Source organism: Rosa rugosa, chromosome 5 (assembly GCF_958449725.1).
Source record: "Rosa rugosa chromosome 5, drRosRugo1.1, whole genome shotgun sequence".
Classification (NCBI taxonomy): Eukaryota; Viridiplantae; Streptophyta; class Magnoliopsida; order Rosales; family Rosaceae; genus Rosa; species Rosa rugosa.
This window is the reverse complement of record NC_084824.1, coordinates 31,350,977-31,374,435: the sequence shown is the minus strand read 5'-3', so window position 1 is coordinate 31,374,435 and position 23,459 is coordinate 31,350,977. Positions and strand designations below refer to the sequence as shown.

Sequence of the window (23,459 nt, the reverse complement as noted above, 5' to 3'; positions counted from 1 at the left end):
TCCCAAAGGGACATAAAACGATCCGTAGTGCTAGAGCAGATCAAGATCTTTATATATGCTTCATGGATTAATTCCTATAAATGCCGACAAATTTTCGTTGCCAAAAGCCAGAATTAGTACATTAATATACCAAAAGCAGACCCTTTATTTTAATTTCCTCGACATCTTATATAGGAAGTAAACACCTAATCCAGATTCTTCAAAAGATCAAAAGAAATGGAAGTTATGCTGTCTCCTAGTCCTAGCATCCAATTTTGGATTTGCCCTCCGCAACTCTGCCTCTCTTTCAAGTCACTTTACTATACAGATAAAAGATACAATGCTTCACTTGAGCCATGTACCATTAGAGACTTAATCCTCAAATATGCCCTCATCGGAAATTGTAGGAGATTCTGTCCCATTAACATGGGGCTGGGAGGTCATATCAACAGTTTCATTCAAGAAGCTGAAATCAAAGTCGTCGTCGTCGTCTTCATCATCGTCACCTGTGTTTGTATCTTCCTCCTCATATTCTCTTGGTTTTATCCCCTTGGCTTCTCTTTGCATCCGCTGTTTGATGCAATCGTCATATGACATTTCATACCACACGGTACTCTTTCCAACAATAGCTTTGTTGTGAGCATCTGTCAGCCGTTCTTGCTTGCTCTTCTCTGAGTTTTTCGGTTCTCCCCAGTAGTCATACCGGTATAGAGCGTTGTCCGGGTCATATTGATCCTTTCCAAAATAGCTGTCTTCCACATACCTCCCCGGCTCTTCCAGTGGTAGACCAAGAGCCTTACGGCTGTAGGAAAAACCTTACAGTTTTAGCATGCAGGTTCAGTGTGTAAATGAAATCAAAATATTCAAGTTCAATAGAGGTCCAACATGGGTGACAATCATATATCCACAATGGGGACGGGAAAGTACTGATTGACCTAACCAGTAGTAGAACAATGAATGTAAAACTTGTATATAGATAAAATTACATAGCATCAAAAACATATAGAACTTCTTGCAGTACCAGCTTATATCTCTGATCAAAGCTTCTCTTTCCTCCAATGATCGACGCCAATTGTAAGAAGTCATACTCGTCCATCTCAACATTGCGCCTCATTTTGGTAACTTTGTATTCCTCTCCTCTCTCTTCTGTCTCCCTTCTTAGTGTGTTACGTAGCTACAGGAGAAAAGAAACAAATGGGAAATATTAATATCATTGCTAAAATTATTATTATTATTTCCCTAGCCTGCACTACTATTTCTTCAGGCTGGTGTTAACATTTTTACTTTGGTCAACTAAAACATTACCCAAAAAAAGAAACTCATTTTATTTTCCGTTTCAAGATCATCACTGGTAATCAGAAATTGCAGGAGCTGCTTACTAACCAGACTGACCTTTTCATATCAAGTTGGATCAAATGACAGCATATTCGCAAAACATGTGTTTTATGTATAAAGACGTGAAAGATGAAATGAGACCGGGCACGACAACAAGATGGATTGAGGCTGAATACCAAACTACCGTATAAAGTAAAGCTGACCTGTTTTAACAATCCTGACTTGTCAAACTTTTGCAGGTCAGTTATCCATACTCTCAAGGAGCAGTTTTAAAAGTTAGACATGTGATGACATCAAGATTTTGGCCCAGAGCAATCGATTGAAATTATGTTTGAACGAATTTTCTAGCATGATTCATCAGAAAAGGTGCAACGTCCATTCTTGACATGAACCACCATAGAACAAACCGGACAAACAAAAGCTGAAAACCAAAAGGTGATCAGAAAACTTAAGGACTCGAGATATAAATGTATGCAGCTGACCTGACGCTCAGCAAAGGCAGCCTCCAGGTCAAGTTCTTTAACGCTTGTTTTCTGCAAACAAATATGACAACAGAAAGTAAGTGCCACAGCATAGAACTGAATACAATGCCCAAAAGAGAAGTGCTCACCAGAATCACTTTTGGTACTAAGGTTTTCTTATAATAAGCTTTTGAATATTCAATACTATTTTCTTCATTCAAATCTTCAGCATCAGTTAACTCTGATAGTTTTTTGTCTTTATATTTCCCAGGATTAGCCTCCACATCATCCAAAATCATCTGTTCAGCAACATGTATCTGCCACAACTGCATAAATCCAACAAGGCAAGTCAAGAATCACAGTGGTCACAAGACAAGTGAAAGAAATGACTTTCTCTTGACGCTGAAAGCTGGGAAAATAAGTAACATAAGAATGAACCCACCCCCCTCCCCCCAAACAATTGTTGCAATAAAGAACTAATGGTGGGCATACTAGGGAAAAAGGTAGGAAAAATGAAACATTAAAGAGGAAGAAGCACATACCCGTAATTCGTCTGGATTAGTATCTTCATCATGATGAAATATTGGTGGAAAGTCAAACCTGTTAAAGCTGGAAGTGTGGAAGCAATTTTGAGATTAAGAAGAAACAAACTTGATTAGAATATCATCCTAGGATTATCCTAAAAGAGAAATGAATGGATGGTATAGAGCATAAGTGTGTAAGAAACTAGGAATACATACATAAGGTGGTCTATATTCGGATAGACAAAACGCAATTCAATTGGAAACCGAAAGCGATAAGGATCTCGTTTTGCCTACACAAGAAAAATTTAGTAAGATAATACCCACAAGAAATATAACACTACCTGATCAATAGTAAGTTACCATCAATCCATAAGAAAGAGAATAAAGTAAATAAAACAAAAGAGAAAGAGAGAAATTGGAGCGCAGCACTTACCAGAATTTCAACCATGACATGCATACTAACTTTTATGTGATGGCGGATCCAGTACCAGTCGTTATTTTTTATAGGAACCCACCTGAAACTCTATGATGCACGGAAACGCGAGCATTTTCGCGTTTCCCGTATCGAAACACGAAACGGGTCGGAAACGCGTATCCGGATTTGGAAACGGTTTGGAAACGTCCGTATCCAATGTGGAAACGCCAGAATGTAAATAAATAGGAAACGTGGGGTAATACTGACTTTTTACTCTGCAAAAATTAAAAAAAAAAAAAAACAGACAAATAAAAGACCAGATCGAGGGAGAGAGGCGACCTCAGCCAAAGCTTCTTTCTGCAACCTCGTTTCTCTTCTGCAAAAAACGAGACCCAGATCGAGCTTCGTCGTTCCTCTTCGGCCTTCATCGTTCCCAGATCGAGATTCGTCGTTCCTCTTCGGCCTTCATCGTTCCTAGATCGAGCTTCGTCGTTCCTCTTCGGCCATCGAGATTCGTCGTTCCTCTTCGGCCTTCATCGTTCCCAGATCGAGCTTCGTCGTTCCTCTTCGGCCTTCGTCGTTCCCAGCTCGGAGTCTTTTCTGCTCAAGACTTCTCCTCTTTTATTTGAACCATAATGTTTGGATTGATAATTTTTTTTCTTCTAATAAAACGAGAGACAGTGAGGTCTGCTTCTACTTCCGTGCTCCGTTGAAAGAGAGAGAAGGGAAACAGGGAGTTGGAGAGGAGGAAGGGAGAAGATCATCAAGGCCAATAAAGGTATTGCTTCTTCTCGCACTGTGTCTTTTCTAATCTGGGTATTGCTTGCTTTTCTGGGTTCATAGCTATTTGTGGTTGCATGTCAATAAAGAAGTACAAACTCAGATCCATGAGGCTGAAAGAGGCAATGGGTTGCAAAATGGGAAGTTGATTATGTAGAATGGGGGATTTGGGAGTTTGCCTGAATGCTGATTCTGATGAATTGTATATTTTTCCTTATTTGTTTAATTCCTTAAAATAGTGATTCTTATCTTCCAGCTTATATTGAGGCATGAAGCCTTTATTTTGTTTAATTTATGGGTTTCTGTACATTTATCTATGGATACAGGTTTTGAATGCAATAGTTGCATATAAAGTGCTTTGCGTTGCTGGAATTAATGTTTAATTTATCTTAATAAAGAGAGAGATTATCTTTAAGCTTCTAATGATTAGTTAACTGATATATGCACTTGCCTTTGGATTCCAGGTAGCAGGAATATTGGATTAAATTTTGCACAACACCTTTTGGCTGGTGAAACAGGTTCAACGTTTTTACATAAATTAAACAAAATAAAGGCTTTCCTTTTGGCTGCTGAATGCTTTCTCACATTCAAGTCGAATCAATAGTCATTCAAGGCTTTGGGTTATTAGAACGCTCAATTGTTAAATTTATAAATGTTGAGTTTTCAATGTTACTCAATTGTCATGATAGGGTATTTGAAAACTAAGAAAAACATAAAAGTGATAGTGGGCTGGATTACTGATGAGGAGGAAGCACTCAATTGTCATGAAGAGGAGGATTTACATTGAGTGGTTTATCAGTTGAGTGTTTTTATGGTATCAATTTGATGAGTACCATGCTCATTGAGAACATGCCAACTAAACAAGTAATTTCTTATTTCCTGGAATCCCAGCACTTGAATGTTTTTACTAGCTTTCTCCAAAATCACATCTATGCTGGGTTCTCAAGATTACATCTTATACACCTCAGTGCACATGTATTGTTCTGTTAAATTTGTTTTAAATTAATTGTAGTGATGGTATTTGTACTGCTTGCAGCGTAGAAAATTATCAAAGATAGGCAACAACTATTGACTTCTTCACAACGAGCAGAAAAATGGAAAACACAGAGCTGGCAAGTGAAGTGGAAGCAATGGCTAGTTCTTCCATGTCCACCATACCCATTTCTTCTAACATTTCCGTCAAGAGAAAGTCTTCCTCCGGCAGCGGATTAAATATTCCATGATCGTCTACAGACGAAGGGCCTGATTGCACCTCGGCTGCTAATTGTTGGAGTCCACCATTCTCCCCACCTTGAAAGCCAATTGCTCGAGCTTCTGAGGGTGCATTATCATCTTCAAAGCATTCCAATGACTCTTCTAGTTCAGCTGCGCCAGAATGTTGGAAGTGGCACCTGGAAGGGCGACGACTCCGGCAAGCCAGTACGATCTGTTGAAACTGGTCGTGTTGTTGGCTTGAAGAAAAGATTTATTTACAAGAACGATGACTCGGTTCACAACGGCTGTTGGATCTTGTATGAGTTCTACCTTGATCAATCACTCAGAGACAATAAACAAAAGCTGGAAGACTATGTTCTTTGTCTACTACGAAAGAATGGTGAACCCAAAACCAAGATCGAAAAGAAGAGAAAGCAACGTGAAGAGAAAGAGGTTCTTGAAAACAATTATGCCTTTGATGATGGAGAAAACTCGAAAAGGGAGCAAGAAGAGTTGCTTGAGCCACAAGCGAAGCGGCAACGAACGGTGCCATCCATTGGTAATGCACCACTAACAATGCCTTTTCGAGTTTTCTCCATCATCAAAGGCATAATTGTTTTCAAGAACCTCTTTCTCTTCACGTTGCTTTCTCTTCTTTTCGATCTTGGTTTTGGGTTCACCATTCTTTCGTAGTAGACAAAGAACATAGTCTTCCAGCTTTTGTTTATTGTCTCTGAGTGATTGATCAAGGTAGAACTCATACAAGATCCAACAGCCGTTGTGAACCGAGTCATCGTTCTTGTAAGTAAATCTTTTCTTCAAGCCAACAACACGACCAGTTTCAACAGATCGTACTGGCTTGCCGGAGTCGTCGCCCTTCCAGGTGCCACTTCCAACATTCCGGCGCAGCTGAACTAGAAGAGTCATTGGAATACTTTGAAGATGATAATGCACCCTCAGAAGCTCGAGCAATTGGCTTTCAAGGTGGGGAGAATGGTGGACTCCAACAATTAGCAGCCGATGTGCAATCAGGCCCTTCGTTTGTAGACGATCATGGAATATTTAATCCGCTGCCGGAGGAAGACTTTCTCTTGACGGAAATGTTAGAAGAAATGGGTATGGTGGACATGGAAGAACTAGTTTTTATTAATATAGATGTGGCAGCTTAAAGGGCAAGACCTTGCTGGTGTACTTCCACCATCTATTGCAAAGTTAACCAACCTGATAATTGTGTATTTTAAAACAAAGTTCATATGGTGTCCACAAAATGGTATGACTTTACATCTCCATTACAAGAGGCATGTGGTAACTATTATACCTAGTTTTGTTTGCTTTAGTCTTGGATTCACATCTCAAACCAACCAAATTTCCATTTCTAGGTGTGGATGAGCTATGGGTGGTATCAGAAGGCAAGATAGCACCATTCCATGGCACTTTCCAGGACTACAAGAAGATACTGCAGTCACATTAAATAAACTTTATCAACAAACTTCACGGGAAGTCCCCATGGTGGATGAAACGGTAGAGTGCGGGAAATTAAGCATATTTGAACACCAGGAAGAACAACACACTGTTCTAGAGCGTGTGTCTGCCAGACACATGTGGAGATACATTGTATTCCAGAATACTTTTACAGTTTTTGGCCTGTTCCAGTGAAATAGCTTAGTAATATTATTACATTTGTCGGATTGAATATTTATACAGAGCAAAAACAGAGAGTAATGTGGGAAATGTGCATACTATGTGCTTGATCAGAAGGGAATTTATATGATTTTAAATTGTTTTTGTTATGAATATATAAACTTGGGTTACTAAATGGAATTTGGTGTCCGTTTAGTCTTACAAAATTCTCTTATTCGCATGAAAATGAAGCGTAAGATGAGCATTCCTGCATAAGGATTCCAAACTATAGCTAAAGGCAGTGATTAACCCGGATAGTGTCTATTTTGCTCACATATTTTTATCGAAAGGGTTAAAAACACGTCGCACAGATCAGAGTATCAAACCTGTTCATTGAATGAAGGTGAAAACAGAAAGAAAACTTCAGGGAACCATAGTTCACTTTCATCGAAAAAGAGAACCATAGTTCCACAGTTCACACCCTAGTGAAAATGTTTCCGCTCAAACTCCACAAGGCGCCCATTTTAGACAAAATATTTGTGCCTATAACCATATATTTTCGTTTACATCAATGGGTGTACATATCGATGAAAATTTAGCGACCGGTGGTAGTACATTCACTTTTCGTGCTCAAGGATCTATATATCATAAGATAGGAAGTCTTCTACCAGATGGGGATAATAGACCAAGATTTCTACAATTGTATATATATGACACAGATCATGAAGTAGACAATCGTATGTTAGAGAATGAAGCATTGCATAGAGATGTGGTTGAAACCATACAGTAAATTTTGAATCGACATAATCCATTTGTGCAAACATTTCATCATCTAGCTCAACGCCAAGATTTGGAAACTTGCAGACTCATCATTAGAGAGCAACCAGCAAACCAACTTCAATATAGTTTGCCTTCAGCATCTCAGGTTGCTGCGGTAATAGTGGGTGCAGATGATGCAGAAAATCTGAGAGGTCGTGATATAATGGTACAAACAAGGCAAGGTCAACTTTTAAATGTCCAATATTGTGCAGGCTATTATGATCCTTTACAGTATCCACTGTTATTACCTTATGGCACATATGGATGGGATGTCAATAGTCGAAGTAATACTGGTAAAAAATTGACGTGTCGTGACTATTATGCATATATTTTGCAGGTTAATAAACTATTCTTCATCCTCTTATTGTGAATAAATATATATATTATTTCTTTTTAAAACATCGTGATAATTGGTAAATTTTATCATTTTAGATTCGTCCACATGATGAATCAATTTTACTTCGAGGAGGCCGCCTGTTGCAACAATATGTCGTCGATAATTATGTCAAAATTGAAACACAAAAGCTGAGATGGATTCGTAGTAATCAAAACACCCTGCGACGTGAACTTTATGATGGACTCCATGATTCGCTAAATGCCGGTGAAAACAATGCAGGTATGAACTTCACTATTATTGTATAATAGTACAATTTTATGTTGATTTGAGAACATTACAAAAACAAGGATTTACATAACATTAGAATACCAAAACAGGTAACATTGGTCGCAGAACTATTTTACTATCTTCATTTATTGGTAGTCCACGTGATATGCACCAAAGGTACCAAGACGCAATGGCTTTGGTCCAAAAGTACAGGAAGCCAGATATTTTTCTCACAATGACATGCAACCCGAATTGGGAAGAAATAAAAGCTGAATTATTACCGGATCAGGTGGCAGAAGATCGTCCAGATTTATGTACCCGGATTTTTCGGGCCAAATTTGAGGAGCTAAAGGAAGATATTATCAAAAAAGGAGTTCTAGGTAATATTGTTGCATATGTTTATGTCATCGAATTTCAAAAACGCGGTCTCCCACATGTTCATATGCTCCTTATGTTAAATGACGATGATAAATTGAATAACCCAGATGATTATGATAAAATTGTTCGAGCTGAGATACCAAGTCAAAATGAAGAGCCAAAGTTGTACAATGCAGAAGGACCTGGAGTTGCGCGTGCAAAAGGACTGTGCTCTCACGTGTGTTCGATATAATTTTATGACAATTTATACACTCACACTTGTATTCGTTTATTTTGATAGTTGTTAATTTTGATAAAAAAAAACTTTGCTTGATATAATCTTACTGCGTGCAATTTTTTTCCTCATGGTGAAATAAAAATGTATAAGCAAAATTACTATATATATTTTTTTAATGTCATTTCTAATTCTTTCGGTGATTTTTTCTTTAAAATTTATTCAAAATTAACAAAATAATGACCCTAGAAACATTTCTTTGGTGTGTGATGGTGTGTTGGGCAAGAAAATTGGCTATAGGCAATTTGAGAATTTAAAAAAAAAATACAAAAAGTAATGTAATAAGAAGAGATCATCATACTAAAACCCTTAAAAAAAAAAAAAAAAAAAAAAACAAAAAAACAAAAAACAAAAAACAAAGGAGGCCAGATGATTTGTTGGGCATTAATTAAATTGTCTAAGGGCAAAATCGGAAGTTCAAAAATTTGACCAAGCTATGAACAGTAACAGGCGCCTCGCTTTATATATATATATATATTTAATTGGCGTTTCCTTCACGTTTCCGTTTCCTATTACATTTAAGATTTGCCGTTTCCACGTATCCGATCGTATCGTATTCGGGTACTCGTACCCGTATCGGTGCTTCTTGCTGAAAGATGAGTATTATCAACCTATTTTTGCATTGAAATAAGTCGGCTTTCAACTCCTGTACACATGAAAAAAATTATTTTCTTTTCAACTCTAGATTAGTTAAATCTGATAGTATCAATGTACGGCAACCCACTATAACATTACTGAAATTAGTCGATTTGCCCCCTCAAGAAACTAAAGATATGGCTTCCGGCAATGAATATAAATTTCAAGTTACAAAAACTTCAGTAAAACTAAATAAGACGAACATAGCGTATGATACTAACCCATCATACACACCTCCGATGTCCACAAATGCTCCTTGATACAGATGTATAGATGTCACTTTTCCTTCACAGATCTGCATTACACATATTCCCACTGTAACATCAGCCACTCTTATCTCTTGCGACCAAAGACACATCCTTTACAGTTCTTTCTCAACCGTACAACACAGTAAGCATTCCGTACTAAATGAAACACAAGTATGCCATATGGATGAGGACCTAATCAATCAGCATTCTTTGGATATGAGGTTCAAAATTTCATTTCCAGAAACACAACGTAAAAGATATAAAAGATAAGCACAACAACTTACTTGTCCGGGGTAATAAAACGGAAGTTCATACTGCACAGCAAATGAAAACCAATGTCAACACATTTGGGGCATTCACATCATACCATGCCCTCTTTGTAGTCCTTGCCTCTCTTCCTCCTTCCCGGATGGTAATCTTGGTCATACTACTACATTCAGAAAAAAAAAAAAAAAAAACAATGCAATTACAGAAAAGATATCGTCTTAAATTCGGAAAACAACAATGCAATCTCCTCTTCACAAACCTTATAAGACTCCTCCTCCAATCGATCCTTATTCGCGGCGACCCACTCCTTATACTGCTTCAAAAACAATGCAATCGGTTTCCTTGTCTTTTGGGCCGAAGTTCTGGAGGAAGGTCTCGTCGACGGGGAACTCGTCGGAGCTGAAGGCTTTGGGTTTGAAGGGGTTGGCGGGATGGGAATGGGTGAGGGGGGAGAGATAAGGAATGGTCCATTTGGGGGGTTGGGGTTTGGAGTGGGGAGAAGGGTTTAGGGTTTTAGGGGGAGGGAAGGTGAAGAGCAATTGGTGAGGGGTTTGGAGTAGTTGCATCACTGTGAGAGTGAAGGTGAGTGTGTCCTATTGAAGAGTGAAGGTAAGCTCTCATTGAAGAGTGAAAGTGGTGAGTGGATAAAGTAATTTCTATTTTTTTTTTTTCTTTCTCATGATGGGTTTCGATCTGGTGTGTCGCTGCTGTAATTCTTTCTATGCTGTCTGCCAATCTCGGCTCTCTTCAGGGTTAATGATCTTCTTATGCAAGTTTATAAGATCTTGAACTTGCACTATGTTCGTTCAACCTAAATTGGTTTGAGACGGATGCTTCGATATTTCTACAAATGTATTAGTCTTAATAACTGTGGATATATATATGATCATCATTTATAAATTAATAAAACATTCGACCAATGCGCTTGAGAATTGAAATTGCACTCAACTAGGTGATTATACCGATAAATAAATAACGCATTGAACTAATACACTTGAGAATTGAAATTGAATTTAAAAATAAGGCAAATTACATATAAGTTATTGACAAAAGATGACTTAACAAATACATCATTTAATGATTGAATTAAACATATAAGGACTAGATCTTACAAATAAAGACAATGTACTCTCCACTTACCACATGTCATGAGTTAATTTACTTTTTTACCCTTAACTACTTCTTTTGACTTCTAATCCCTTTATAATTATTATATCTTACAAATAAGAACAATTTGCTCTCTACTTGCCACATGTCATGAGTTAATTTACTTTTTTACCCTTAACTACTTCTTTTGACTTCTAATCCTTTTATGTTTTTTTTTTTTTTTTTTTTTTTTTTTTCTGAGAATAATCCCTTTATGTTACTTTTCTTTTCCTTGAGATAATCCGTTTATGTTACTTTTTTTTTCCTTGAGAATAATCCATTTATGTTACTTCACAAGACCTCACTCTCCTACTACTCTCATCTCATCGCCTAATCCTACTATTGCACTCGTCTAATCCTGCTACTGCACTCGCTGCACTCATACTCGTCAAGTCTGCTACTGCATTTGAACTCGTGTCCAGTTCTACTACTGCACTCGTCATTGCCTAATCCTGCTACTACACTCGCTGCACTCATACTCCGTCTAGTTCTGCTACTGCCTTCGTACTCGTGTTCTGCTACTGCACTAGTCATCGTCCAATCCTACTACTGCAGTCGTCCAATCCTGCTACTGCACTCGTCATCGCCTAATCCTGCTATTGCACTCGTCCAATCCTGCTATTGCACTCACTGCACTCATACTCGTCCAGTTCTGCTACTGCCATCGTACTCGTGTTCTGCTACTGCACTCGTCATCGTCCAATCCTGCTACTGCACTCGCTGGTGTTATTCATTTTACAAGGATTCCTCTTTGTTTGTTTATCCATATTCACAGAGAAGAGAACTCAAGGATTTCAATTAATCAAAGTGAGTACAACAAGAAACCATTACTTTAGTTACTTCAAAAGCATGTGGGAATAAAATTTACGTGTTTAATTCATAGATTAAGTCTAACATGCCAAACTCTGGCTATTATAGGCAAGCATTTTTCAATACCTTAAAGCTAGTCAGTTTGTATACCCTGCTAGATCAAGAAGCTTGGCTTCTCTGCAATTGTAGACCATTTGATATCTCTAATAAGAACTGAAAAGGGGAACTATGCTTCTGCCTTTTGAACTGTAACTTAAATGAAAATGGAACTTTGAGCATATAACCATCTGCATTCTTTAGATTACATAGTAGTTGAGCTACTTCATTTGCATATATAATTTCTTATAGGTCTTATCTATTAACTATCTTTACTGGTGAAAACAAAATTGATAAGGTTTCTCCACAGAAGAAATCTCATAAAGTATCATACCAATTCGACCGTTCTTATAGATTTAAGCAGTTTTAGATTATGAAGGCTAACTTTTGTAGGGTCAAAATCATAGATAACATCTTTAGTTTAATTTGTCGTGAAATCTACGCTAGTGCAAAGCTAAAATTATACAACTTAACTACTGTACATACTAGGCAAGTCTTAACTAGGTTTGGCACAATCGGCTGGGCCCCATCGGTACTCCCAGGTACTATGCCATGGGCCGGGTTCACGACCCACCATGGCGGGACTCATATGGGATGTCACCCCGGGCACCTAGGGTCCGGGGCAAGGCCAGCACAGCCCATCTGATTACACAGCAGAAGGTTGATGAGGCATCAGGAGAACAACCTGCGTCCCACATCGAAGATAGGGGAAACTCTTTTCCCATGCTCGAGTATTAAAGCATCAATACAACTACCTTTTACGGGTAATAACTCCTTCATCCACTATTTACTTGATACTCTTATATATTAGTTTCTCACTCAGGCATCGGAGAGGTGTAAACCGTCCGGTACGGTTTACCCCTCTAACGCTGTGTTCTTGATTCAGGATCTAGGAGTTGGATCGGTACCCCAAACGGTACAGCATTCTGTGTGAGGTACCCGGAGAAAGCCACCAGAAACATTGGCGAGCCAGATAGGGGCTGAATCATGACCTAGCCAGAAGGAACGGTAGGAGAGGGTAGAAGTGTCGCCCGGGCACTGATATTCTCTCCGGGTACGTCATCAGCAGAAACGCCAGGTGTCAGAGGAGAGACGCATGGTCTCGGATTCTTGGACCCACAGAGTACGGGCAATCCACCAATCATCTAGCAACCGCAGTTCCCGGATCAAGTAGCCCCGGTATCAGAGTTGGAGTCTATGCGAGCGGAGATCGCAGCCTTCCGGGAACAATTCAGGATTGATCGGGAACATCAGAGTACCGATAGATAAACAAACCGCCTTTCTCAACAGAGACTGCAAGAGCTGGAAGATAAAAACACTGCGCTGGCCCGAGCACTGGACAGGAGACACCAGCACAATGAGGCACTTACCCAGGCCCTGACTAGAGCATCCCAAGTAGCGACAGGCGTAAATGCTGCCCCGGTAACGGAAGGCGGTCACCGGATGATCCAGGTACCGGTAAACTTATTCCTTGAAAACCTGAGGCATCTGCCACCACCACCGTTACCACAGCCAGTTCAAAGTGACCCACCGGTAACCGATGCAAACACGGCATCGCTTTTGCAAATAAGCAACTCTTTGCATGCCCTGCATGCAAGGGTAAAGGCCACAGAGAATAGGGACACTTGGAGAGCCCTGACCACTTACGTGGATCGCCCGGGTCCTTTTACCCAACAAGTTAGAGGCGCCATTCGAGCGAATATATCAAAACCATTGAAGATTGACTATACGGGAGTTGGGGACCCATACCAGCACCTACAGGCTTTTCGATCGCAAACAAGCGCCAAGGGATATACGGATAAGGTGTGTTGTAATATGTTCCAGGAGACCTTGTCAGGGGAAGCTTTGAGTTGGTTCTACGAACTGCCGGCCGGTTCTGTAGGGAATTTCAAGGAGCTAGCTGACAAGTTTGTAGCTCGATTCATCTTACGTACCGATGGGATACACACACCAAAGGGCCTGCTAAAGGTCCAGCAGGGGAAGAATGAAACTTTGAAGTCTTTTGTAAATCGATGGCAGGCGGCTACCGCTAAGTGCCGGGACCTTAATAAGGAACTGGCTGAGCTGGCTTTCAGGAGGGGGCTTAAGGCGCGGAGAATTTCTCTACGGGATTAACCATAACCCTCCGGCTAACTACGATGAGCTGATGGCTACGGCCATCAGACACGCCCAGGCTGAATTCGAAACGTATGGGGACACCCCCAGACCAGAGCTAAGGGTTTCCACCCCGGCCCCGGCGGTCAGGGATGAGCCACGAAAGAGGGAGTTGGTCCATAGTCAGGACCGGTCACCCCATACCTCGAGCAAAAGAAGCAAAGAGTCCTCGTCCAGGTCCAACAGTTACGGGACCACTCAGCCTCACCGGGAGCAAAGGGCACAGCAGGCCCCGCGAACACCACCACCACCCCGGTACGAGGTGTTCACTATCCTCAACGCTTCATACGAGACTATTTGGAACGAGAACAAGGATGAGATACCTGGACCACCCCCGAGGAAGTTCCCAAAGAGTAAACTTACCCAGCAGGATACCGGAAGGTTCTGCACATATCATGAGGATGCCGGACACAATACCAATCTCTGCGTGGCTTTAAAAAATACTATCGAGTCCCTTGTCCAGAGGGCAAGCTTCAGCGGTACCTGCCTGCTAAGGAGATAGGAGCTATAGACGTGTACGGACAGATCTTCACGATCCACAGTGGGGGCCCGAAAGAGTTACCTCCCCAGAGGAAGAAGCGAAATTCTAGTTTCGGTCACCCGGAAGTTTTCAATTTCCACAAGGCCCCGCAACAAGACGGAGGTACCGGATGGACATATGTCACATTCCTGCAGGAGGAGGAGGCTGATCTGAAGATGCCCCATGATGATCCCTTCCTGATCACGCTCCAAATGGACCATTACATAATGTTCCGAGTACTCGTGGATACCGGGGCCTCGGTTAGCGTATTATTTCGCGACACATACAAAGCTCTGAACAGAGGAAGGGCCAAGCTGTCACAAGATAATGAGCCCCTCATTAGCTTTTCAAGAGATATCGTCCAGCCACTTGGATAAGATTACCTTTCGATTACGGTAAGGGAGAGTCCGAATTGTTCAACCATCAAAACAGAGGTCATTGTAGTTGACTGCGCCTCATCCTATAATGCTATCCTGGGTCGACCGGCACTCTAGCGTCTGAAAACCTTCATTGCAGGTCACATGCTGATGATGAAGGTGCCAACCCCGGTCGGCATCACCACCATCCGGGGTGATCAGGCTGCGGCGAGGCAATGTTATTCTTTGACTGTATCTCGCGGCAAGGGAAAGTCTGAGATGTTGCCCGTAGCTACTAACCCTCTGACAGACAGGTACGAGGATCCCAGAGATGATACCGACTCTGACGAAGAACGGCCCGGTGCCGTGGAAGACATTGAAGAGGTGGTACTATCAGAGCAGTTCCCGGACAGGACTGTCAAAATAGGTACCAGGATGTCTCCGGTTATCAGGGAAAAGTTGATCTCGTTCCTCAGCTCTAACGCATCTGCTTTCGCTTGGTCATACGAGGACATGCCCGGTATACCAACTGAGATAGCCACGCATATGTTGGCATTATTTCTTTCTCGGCACCGGTAAGACAAAAGCGAAGAGCCTTCACACACTGTACATACATGTACATTTGCAAGCATAATTAGCTATAATGGGCCACGCTCATTGTACTGCCAAATGTACTAATTCCAACCAAAGGAGTGACATACAGATACACCGCCAGGCGGGCTACAACCTCAGCGTCGGATCACCCCCAGGTCACCGCCGACGCGCCGCCACGCGCCGTGCCAAAATGGCATCAGTAGCTCCCAGAGCTGGGAACTGAAGCACATCAGTCCCGCATCAAAAACAAGGAGGAGGTCAGCCTCCTCCTCACCTATAAAAGGTTCTCTCCTCTCTCCTCATTAATTACGCATTCAATACTTACCTACTGTTACTTTGTCAACATAAATACATTGACTAACTTAGGCATCGGAGAGTTGAAGACCGCCCAGCGCGGTCTCCCTCTGACGCCGCTGTGTATTTTACTTGACAGGTAGCGGAAGCTTTGGGAGTGTCATTAGTATCGATCCGCCCACTAGGATCAGCGTTAACAAAGGTTCAGCTACCGCCGAACTTTTAGACATTAACATTGGCGCCGTCTGTGGGAACCCTTGAACAAAAGGTCATCCCACCACAATCACCATGACTAACGGTAACGGGGGAAACGCTGAAGAGTAGGCAGACCATTCGCCCATTCCCCAACCTCCTGACCCAGCGGTAGCCGTTAACCGCGCACTATTCACAACCCCGGCCAACCCCGGCGGCGAGGCAAATCCAAGCAGCAGCCGCCCGCCGGGCCAAGATCTCGTCACCATGTACGAGCTAGCACTGGCGGACCTTCATAAGGCAAACAGAGAATGTGAGGAGGAGCGCAGGGAAAAGGCTGAGGCCCAAAGACAGGTGGCTATGCTCATGGCACGTTTTGAGGAACTGAAGAGGACGTTGGAGGCCACCGCCCGCCCAGCACAGAGCGAGCAGTCACATAGCACCAGGCGTAGTCGACTAGTCACTGGCACATTGTTACTAGGGCCAGTCATACAGATGCAGGTACCGCTGAACCCACCTGAACTTTTGGGGATGGGACCACCGCCCATCCCCCAGCTAATGATAGAGCAGGAGGCGGAATCACTGCCACACACCAACTGCTCGGAAGCTAGGGCGAGGACTGAAGGCAATCCGGCGCAGGCAGACCCAGCGGATTATTCAGGCTGATTCCGTCGGCGATGCAACCTACTAGATATTGGAAAGGATGCACCAACTGGAGCAGAGGTTGATCCGGGCGGAGTCGGGCGCCCCAGCGCCAACTCAGAATCCACTTTTCGCCTTCAGACCTGGGCCCTTCACCGCTGCGATTCTGCAGGCTATCAGACCAGCGTCTGCAAAAACCCCAAAGATGTCGCATTACGGCGGAATGTCTGATCCCTTCGTCCACATGGACACCTTCAAAAAAGTCACCAACAACAAGGGATTCGACGACGCCACCCTGTGCCACTTGTTCAGCGAGACATTGGACGGTGAGGCGATGAGCTGGTTTTTCGAGTGTCCGCCAGGGTCCATTGACTCATTCCATGCACTGTCACACGCCTTCCTCTCTCGGTTCATCCTATTGTCCGCCGGACATCACAACACAAGTCAGCTGTTCTGCGTCAAGCAAGGGGCGGACGAGTCACTGAAGGCCTTCGTCACAAGGTGGCGAGCGGCAGCGTCTCAGTGCCGTGACCTAGACAAAACAATGGCATTGGCGGCCTTCAAGCAGGGACTCCTCAAGGGGCCATTCCTCTATCATCTCAACTACAATCATCCTAATGCGGCATATGACCACGTCATGAGTGAGGCGGTCATCCATGCCCAGGCGGAATTCCTCACATATGGAGAAACCCCACCGCCACCAGTAACTCCAACAAAGCCAACACAGCCATCCTCTAGTCATCAGGAAACTGCTCACAAGACCCATTCAGCACCGCCAACTGACAAGAAGAGGGAGTGGCAGCAGGGCCACCACCAGAACAAGCGGCAAAGGGACCAGAATTACAACAAGGGCAACCGCCCAACCCATGGGGATAACCGCAACAAGCAGGCAGAGTCCTCGCAGCGGTATGCCGTGTTCACGGTCCTCACGGCCTCGTATGAAGACATCTACAATCAGTGCAAGGATCAGATCCCACCGCCACCCTCTCCAAAATACCCAAAAACGGGCAAACCTAGGAACACCGGCAAGTGGTGCAAATACCACAAGGACAGCGGCCACAATACCAACAGCTGCAATGCTCTCAAAACGGCCGTTGAGACCTTGTACCGTGACAGCAAGTTGGAGCAGTTTAAGGTACGCCAACCACCACCAGTGATCGCCAACGTTGAGACCTTGGGCCGCATCAACACCATCGATGGCGGCGCTCCAATCACCAGCATGTCTCACAGGGCAAGAAAGCGCTATGCATGCGCCAATCATCCAAAGGAGGTCTGCAACATCCGTTATGAGAGGTCCGCCAAGCTCCCAAAGGCAGGTTGGGAACCTATTACCTTCTCAGAGGAGGAGGAGCGCGGAGTGCACCTACCACACGACGACCCATTCTTGGTCGACGCCATTCTTGGCAAATTCTCAGTGGGGAGAATCTTGGTGGACAGCGGGTCCGCTGTCAACGTCATCTTCAGCGGATGCTACAACCACCTCAAGCGGAACAAGAAACTACTCCAGGATCACGAGCCATTTCTCAGCTACTCCGGCGACGTCACACAACCGCTAGGGTCGGATTACATGCGACTGGTTATTGGTGCTAGCCCATGCATGGCGGAGGTACATACGGAATTCATTATTGTTGATTGTTTCAGTTCGTACAACGGCATCATTGGACGACCAGCGCTTAACAAGCTCAAGTGCATTATCGCCGGATACATGCTTCTCATGAAGTTCCCCACACCCAACGACACGGGCTGTGTGAGAGGAAGTCAGCAGTTGGCTCGAGAGTGCTATTCAACGACTATGGCGCGGTCGGCCCGCCACCATGAGATTCTGACGGTGGGTAATCAGGCACCAAATATCTTTGAGGATCCTAGGGATGAGGAGAAGAAGTATGTAAAGAAGGAACCAGTCAACCCGGAGACGTCGTTGAAAGTCATCTGCATCTCGGACGAGCACCCTGAGCGAACGGTCCGCATAGGCGCCCAGCTAGACCCAGAGGTAGCGGCGGAGCTCACACAGTTCCTGCGTGATAACGCCGCCGTCTTTGCCTGGTCCTACGCTGACATGCCAGGTATCTCTCCTGAAATTATAACTCACAAGCTGACCATCAAACCCTCCTTTTATCCCATCAAGCAGAAGCGGAGGGCCTTTGATGAGGAAAAGTACCAGGCAATAGGAGAGGAGGTTGCCAAGCTCCAGAACATTGGATTCATCCGCCAAGTCATCTATCCCCAGTGGATCTCCAATTTGGTAATGGTCAAGAAGCCCAGCGGCAAGTGGCGGATGTGTGTCGACTTCAAAAATCTCAACAAGGCATGCCCAAAGGATAGTTTCCCGCTACCTCGTATCGATCAGCTAGTCGATGCAACCGCCGGACATGAACTCCTCAGCATGATGGACGCTTTCTCCGGATATAACCAGATCAAGATGCACCCCGGCGACCAGGAATGCACCACCTTCACCACCGAAAAAGGCCTCTACTGCTATAATGTCATGCCTTTCGGTCTGAAGAACGCCGGCGCAACTTATCAGCGGTTGATGAACGCCATGTTCGCTGAGCATCTGGGAAAAATCATCGAGGTCTACGTGGACGACATGCTAGTCAAGAGCATAAAGGCCAGCGGACATGTGGCAAACCTCAAGATCATAGTAACCATTCTCCTGACCTATGGTATGTGCCTCAACCCAGAAAAATGTTTCTTTGGAGTCACCGCCAGCAAATTTCTGGGTTACATCGTCAGCGAGCGAGGCATCGAGGCTAACTCGGACAAGGTGCAGGCCATCCTTAACCTGGCGGACCCCGAGTATAAGGTGGACGTACAATGCCTCCAGGGCAAGTTAACCGCCCTTTCTCGATTCATCTCCAGACTCACTAATAAGTGTGCCCCATTCTTCAAACTCCTCAAAACAACTCACAAGAAAGTCATCAACTGGAACCCAGAGTGTCAGGCGGCGTTCCGGGGCCTGAAGGAATACCTGGCGACAGTCCCTCTCCTTTCCGTCCCTGTGCAAGGAGAAATACTATTCATATACCGAGCAGTATCAGCATCAGCGGTAAGCTGCGCCATTGTCCGGCGGGAGGGCCACGATGAGCTCCCAGTGTACTACGCCGGCAGGGGCATGAACGGAGCAGAAACAAGATATCCTCCCTTGGAGCAACTAGCCCTCGCACTCATCGTTGCCGCCAGGCGCCTCCGCCAATACTTCCAGGCTCACACGATCCATGTGTTAACCAATCAACCGTTGCGGCAAGTGCTGCAGAACCCTGAACACTCGGGGCGCCTCAGCAAGTGGGCCATTGAGCTCAGTGAGTTCAATATTGATTACAAGCCAAGAACCGCCATAAAGGGCCAGGCAGTGGCGGACTTCATCGCTGAGCTCACCGAGCGCCAGCCAGAGCCCGGAACAGACATGATAACCGCTGAGGAAGCAACTCCCCCACAGTCAGATTGGAACCTACATGTGGACGGCTCCGCCAGCGCCAAGGCCAGCGGCGCCGGAGTCATCTTAACAGGACCCGGGGGACTGAACACGGAGTACGCGTTGAAATTCAACTTCAAAGCTTCAAACAACATGGCGGAATACGAAGCACTCATCGCCGGCCTGCTCCTTGCCATTGACTCAGGGGCTGACAGCGTCAACATCTTCAGTGACTCTCAATTAGTCGTTAACCAGGTCAACGACAGCTTCCAGGCCAAGGACCAACAGTTAGCGGCATATTTGGGGTACGTCAAAACGTTGCTCAAAAAGTTCAAATTTCACACCATCACACAAATTCCCAGGGAAAAGAACGCCAAAGCTGATTCACTGGCGAGACTGGCAACCGCCCAACTACATCAAAGTCCAACAGACACAAGAGTGGAGTGCCTTGACAGGCCAAGTATCACAAAAACCCTGGCGGAGATCTTCAACATTGAGGTCAGCCCCAGCTGGATGGACGAGATCATTGCATACAAACGCAGCGGCACATTGCCGGAGGACAAGGTTCAGGCGCGACAGCTCAAGCGGAGAGCAACCCGCTACAACATCCAGAATGGCAAGCTTTACCGCCAAGGATTCACCCATCCCAACCTCCACTGCCTAACCCCAGAGGAGGGAAAGGTCGTCCTAGCGGAAATCCATGGCGGAGAATGTGGAAACCACTCAGGCGCCAGATCCTTGGCCAACCGCACAATGAGACAGGGCTACTTCTGGCCCACACTTGGTGATGACGCCCGGCGGATTTCGAGGTCTTGCCACAAATGCCAACAGTTTGCAGATCTCCCACATGCACCTGCAGAGCCGCTGTCAATTATCATAGGCCTATGGATTCACTCCACGTGGGGCCTCGATTTGATGGGAAAGTTCCAAACCGCCAAGGGCCAGTTCAAGTACATCATTGTTGCCATCGACTACAACAGCAAGTGGATAGAGGCGGAGCCACTGACGGCAATAACTACCGCCAAGGTAACTCACTTCCTCTGGAAGAACATCTACTGCCGCTATGGTGTCCCACATACAATCATTACAGACAACGGCACGCAGTTCAACAACAAGGAACTCATCTCCTTTACCGCCAACTTGGGCACCAAGTTGAGTTTTGCATCTGTCGCCCATCCCCAAACCAACGACCAGGTCGAAGCAGCAAACAAGATAATCAAGAACCTGCTAAAAAAGAAGCTCGACGACGCCAAGGGTTTGTGGGCGGAGAAGCTTCCAGAAGTCCTATGGGCCATCCGGACAACTCCAACTACCGGCACTGGCGAAACCCCTTTTTGTATGATGTTCCGCGCAGAGGCGGTCCTACCTATTGAGGTAACTCAGCCTACCGCTAGGGTCGAAGGCTACTGCCCAGAGACCAACAGCGACGGCGTCAACCTGGACAGGGACCTCCTAGAAGAAAAAAGACACAAGGCCCATTTGCACAACTTGCAAAATAAAAGGCTGGTATCGCGTTTCTACAACGCCAGAGTCAGGGCCCGGAACCTCCAATTGGGGGACTGGGTAATGAAGGAAGTCATTCCGCCACCAACAAAACTCCGCCCAACTTGGGAAGGTCCATACAAAATTGTGGAAGTCATTAGCTCAGGCACCTTCTACTTAATGGACAAGGATGGCGTCACGTCGACCTACCCTTGGAATACCGAACACCTTCGGTATTACTACAAATAGTCATCCGCTACCCAGGAGCATCTTGACTTAGCTAAATTTTTGTTCAATATTTAGCTAAGGGAAGCTACCCAACGGGTACTACCCCACTTTTGTACACGCTGATAAATCAGCTATCAATGAAACGAGGAATTATTCAAACCATTGTTACCAAGTCTAGCACTGAGGGCAACTGGCAACGCCAGCAATCATCAGCGGACCTCGTCCGCTACATGGTGCACTTGGACCAATCTTAATTCCTTTAATGTTTCATTGATTGACAAAAGAAAAATCTAAGTCAGAATACTAGCGGTACAAACACATCATAACAAACACATTCAAAAATTCATTCCATTTCACAATGTTTGGTACAAATTTTTATGCCTCAGCGGCTACAAAAGGACAAGAAGGAAAATATAGTGAAGGTTCGAGCATCAGGGGTGGCCCTCGGCATCTTCTGCTTCAGCGTGCGGCGGCGGGATTGCGCGGCTCGTTTGGTCAGACCCTCGTGTTGTGGGACTTGGTGTCTCTATCGTGCCATCCGCCCGGGTGTGCGCCGCCAGGAAGCCAGCACGTGACACCTCTGACGGGGTAGGACGAGGAGTCTGCTGGGACCCTTCCGCCGGCCGTGCGCCACTTTGTCCGCTACCGGAGCGGGCACCTTCCGCGGGGCCAGGTGCGACGCCTTTCTCCGGTGGGGCACTCTTAGCCGGCGGCACGTCGGGCTGAGACGCTTTGGCAAAGTCGATGGCGCCCTTCCGCTTCAGCATGTCTATGTTTGCTAGGGCCCCTTCCTTCGCCGACTGGGTCAGCGCTTTCTTGTACTCCGCCGACTGTTTGAATGCCTCAACAGCGGCGGCCGCGACAGTATTCCCTTCAGCCCTCAGGCGGGCAACCTCACCCTCCAGCCGCTTCACCTCAGTTATTCTGGCGGCGGACTCCCGCTGCACGATAATGAGTTTTTTGTCTTTGGCAGCTATCCGATCCTGCAGCAGGGCGATGTCCTGCTCCAACTTGGAGACGTGTTCATTCTGGTCCAAGTCCCGCTCGATGGCCACCGTCAGCTTGCCTCGAGCGTCCGCAAAATCACACTCCGCCTTCGCCAGGCGCCGCTCTACCTCCGCCAATTTCTCCTTCGTCTCCGCCAACTCCCTCTGGAGACCTTGGATTTCCTCCCTCAGCTCCCCCTCGACCAGAGGCTGCTTTGACGCCGCCACGAACATGTCGTGCAGCCCCGTCGATATTTGACCAAACACCGAGCTATAGGGCGATTGGTCAATCGCCGTGGGGCGCGAGATGCCCGCTAGGCCGCCGAACCCTAGCCGTTCACAGAGATGGAAGAGGAACTCCCGCTCACCATCCGTCATAAACTCCGCATACTCGGCAAACGAGTCCAGGTCACTTGCGGGGGGCGCCTCTCCCTCCACCACAGCAGTTTTCGACGGTGCTTGACGGGCCTTCTTCTGTCGGCGGGCCCCGATTGTCTCCACGTCCTCCCCCTCTTCCTCGTCAGGGGAGTCGATCTGCCGACGCTTTCTCTCCAGCGCCCTTGGGTTCCCGGCGGCGGTCCTCGTCACCCTCGCCGGCGGCTCCTCCCTTAGCGCAATGACAGTATCCACCGGCTGCAGCACCCTCTCCTTTTGAGGACCATGCCTGTTGGCAGGCATCCGCTCCTTCTGCTGCCCAGCTGCAGCGATTCCCCTCTTCCCGCCGGCCACTTGGGCCCCCGCCTGAACTACAGGCAGACCATCCTCACTAAGATGGGAGTGGTGCGGCATTGGCAGCACCACAGGAACCTCGGACTGACTCAGCGCCAGTGTCTCGAGGTTCACCAGGGTCTTCTGGGCCGCCAGCCCCTCGGCGTACATGGTCTCCAGGAAGTTATCTATCTCCGCACGGTCCATGGCTTTTTCAAAAGCGTCGCGACTCGATTTGTTACCTGGCGGAGTTTCTAAGAAAAAAAAAAAACCAGTCAGCCTGGGTCACTTGTTACAAAAAAAAA

General features: G+C 45.5%; 1 long non-coding RNA gene and 1 pseudogene across 1 annotated transcript; one reads left to right on the top strand and one right to left on the bottom strand.

Annotated features, from left to right (window-relative positions):
• Positions 1-143: 143 nt before the first annotated feature.
• LOC133711535 (protein PLASTID TRANSCRIPTIONALLY ACTIVE 10-like) lies at positions 144-23,235 on the bottom strand (annotated as a pseudogene).
• LOC133709198 (uncharacterized) lies at positions 3,041-4,626 on the top strand. The gene is made up of 3 exons (XR_009846167.1): positions 3,041-3,492; positions 3,959-4,358; positions 4,531-4,626. It is a non-coding gene; the product is annotated as an uncharacterized LOC133709198 (long non-coding RNA).
• Positions 23,236-23,459: the final 224 nt, after the last annotated feature.